The sequence below is a fragment of the Myotis brandtii genome, unplaced genomic scaffold (genome assembly GCF_000412655.1).
Source record: "Myotis brandtii unplaced genomic scaffold, ASM41265v1 scaffold187, whole genome shotgun sequence".
Classification (NCBI taxonomy): Eukaryota; Metazoa; Chordata; class Mammalia; order Chiroptera; family Vespertilionidae; genus Myotis; species Myotis brandtii.
Window position 1 is genome coordinate 4,982,770 of NW_005356944.1, and position 3,343 is coordinate 4,986,112.

Consider the following 3,343-nt stretch of genomic DNA (forward strand, 5'->3'; position numbering starts at 1 on the left):
CTTCAAGCTGCCTGGCTGCCGGCCGCCATCTTGGTTGGCAGTTAATTTGCATATCGCCCTGATTAGCCAATGGGAAGGGTAGCGGAGGTACAGCTAATTACCATGTTTCTCTATTAATAGATGGGATTTATTATTTTTTATTTATTTTTTATTTTTTTTTAAAGAATTCGGTTTTGAGGGTTCAGAGACCAGGGCAACTTTAGGAATCCAGGTAGCAGGAGGGAACCTACGGCCTCTTCAGTTGGCTGGCTGTTCTCAATGATTATTTTCAACCCTTTTCCCTACAGCAATGGGTCTCAACTTTCTGGCCCTTTAAATTCAGTTCCTTATGTTGTGACCCAACCATAAAATTATTTTTGTTGCTACTTCATAACTGTAATGTTGCTACTGTTATGAATCGTAATGTAAATATCTGATATGCAGGATGAGTCTTAGGCGACCCCTGTGAAAGGGTCGTTCGACCGCCAAAGGGGTCGCAACCCACAGGTTGAGAACTGCTGCCCTACAGCCTTCCCAATAGACACAGAGCCTGGAAAAACAAAACAGCTTTGCCAGTCTCCCTTTCAGCTGGGGGTGGCCATGAGGCATTTCCAGCCAGAAGACATGACCAGAAAATAGCTGGCAGCTTTCCGGGAAACTGAAGCTTCCCCTTCATCTCCTCTTCCTGCCTTGGACCTGGCAGTCCGAGGTCACTCTGTGACCATGAGGGAAAGACCCAGAATATGCCATGCACCCACCAAGATGGTGTTGAGCAGCTGAACCAATGCCAGGAGCTGCCCACCTTCTTATGCAAGAGAATCCGACTCTGATTAAGTTTCTCTAAGTTGTCTGTTCATTGTAGCCTTCCTGGGAGACTCACGGCTTCAACCAAAAAGTATTTTCAGTCCTTGCCTAACTCCACTCAAGACTGAAATTGCAGGAGAGACCCTGCCCAGCTTCTGGCTGGAGGAGGCTGGACCCCCTTCATGAAAAGGCCCCCAAGACTGCACTTCCAGGTGGAGGCGACTCCCCAGCAGGTGATTGCGGTTCTGTTATCAGAAGGGAGGGGGAGCAGAGGCCACGTGGCTAAAAAGCCAATGACATTATGGCAGGTCCCATTGTTATAACTGATGATGACACAGAGGGTCGGAGTGGGGAGGTAGCGTGCCCAAGGCCTCAGAGCCAGTCAGTGAGAGGGGCGTGAAAAGGGGCCCTTTACCACCGTGCTGCAAATGGATTGCATTTAAGTAAAGGTCTATTGCAGAGAGATCTTATTGTAAACCTAAATTTTAAAAAATCTCAAAGCTGCTTTACTCATAATGTATATACGTTATTTCCATTCCAATCATTAGTGTGTTTCCAACTTCTTCCCAGAGCTCAGGGGAAAGGTGGCTTAGTTAGCAATTGTCAGTTAACTCTTCTAGCAGTATCATGGTCAGTGATGTTTACTTACAAAGAACAGAAACTTTCTCAAACCAGTTCGAGCAACACAGGTCTGAGGGAGTTATGTATGACATGGACTTTACTCCCTCCATGGGCAGCTGCGCAGGCACACAGTGCCAGTCAGTAAAGTAAGTAGAGAACGGTGATTTGTAAACTCTGATGGGTTTGGGTATAGGCAATACTATTCAGTTACAGAGCAAAATGAATTCGTATACACAGTGCTTCAAATAGTGGCTGGCACACAGTAAGCCCTCCAGTTGTGACCACTACATTCCCTGTTGAAGAATTTAGTGCCAGGTCCCCATTTAGCTATACTAGTTGAGTTTATGAATTATAATGTTGAGTTTCAGTTCTGGCCACAGCACCATATCACACCAACACATTCAAGGGCCAGGTTGGTTGATATTGACGTATCTGTAAAATATATTGCCAGACTGAGTGGGGTGAGTTGAGCCAGCATGAGCACTAGTTGCATATATAGGCCCAACATACTGGGGTTGGCTAACTTGCATGTAGCCAATAACAGCGAGGATGGGAATGGCAGCATGCCTAGGAGAGCTCATCACAGAAAAGAAGCTCCCCACTCCACATTCCCAGAACCTTGACCCCCAGTTCAGTGCACCCACCCTCTGCAGGGTGCATGCTGTCCCCCCACCCATCCCAGAGGCTCTGGACCCAGACAGCTGCTGGGGGAAAGGACATCCTTACCTACAACGGACCCACCTAGACACCCACCTAGCAGTAAGTACTGTGGTCATTAATTTTACTCCAAAATAATGTAAGTGTGCACAAACAGGAAGCTTTAGTTTAGACAAAGAAAAGTTTTATGGTGAATAATCCTATACGCTAGTGGCATGGTCAGTACTTCCTCAGGCAGAAAAAGGCCTGTGAAGCAAAGAGTCACAACTATTTTGTCTTGGAACAGAATGAAGATGATGTCAGAAGAAACACTGAGCCAACAGGGAACACAGAGCACCAAGGGAATGCTAGGTTTGGATGAGGAAGTCTTTATTTGTCTGTGGCATCAACAGGAAAAAACTGGCACTGCCCACGCCCTCTCTTGTCACTGGGCATGTTGCATATGCTGCTATCCTTCTGGGCCCAATGACCACACGCATGCATTTGATTATATTTTATTTTCAAAAAGGCATCATTTCCCTGACTGGTTTGGCTCAATGGATAGAGCGTCGGCCTGTGGACTGAAGGGTCCCAGGTTCGATTCCAGTCAAGGGCATATACCTTGGTTGCAGGCACATCCCCAGTAGGGAGTGTGCAGGAGGCAGCTAAATTGATGTTTCTCTCCTATCAATGTTTCTAACTCTCTATCCCCCTCTCCCTTTCTCTCAGTAAAAAATCAATAAAATATATTTTTTTTAAAAAGGCATCATTCATTCCGCTTTATCTCAGATTACATAATCAAGGCATTTTTTTAAAATGTTAATCAAGAAATCTCACTTTCATCGGCAAGTCAGGCCATGCTGTTAAAAGCAGACAAGGTTATAAGAATATAAGTGTTATTAAGTCTACCAGATCTTGAGAATTATTCACCAGCCCCCACACACACAAAAGGCAAAACTCTGCCTCCTGAAAAGGGGTCTCTCTTTAGGAAACTGGTAGAGCTTCTCAAAGTCTTGGCATTTGTGAGGAGCTAACAGCCTCTACAAACGAACATCCATGATCTGTGCCCCGTCAGCTAGCAGTCAACAGGCTTTGTGCCAGCAGGTAGAACATCCCTGTGGGCCTGCTGCTGTTCCAGGTGACATGTTCCCATTGCATTCTCCCAATACACACACACACACACATAAGGGTTTTCCCACTGATAATACTCAAAATAAGCAACACGATACTGTAAATCACTTGTCGCAAAGAATGTTCAAATATTTAGTCTTGAACTGTGTGACAAAGTGAAAATATGTCATCA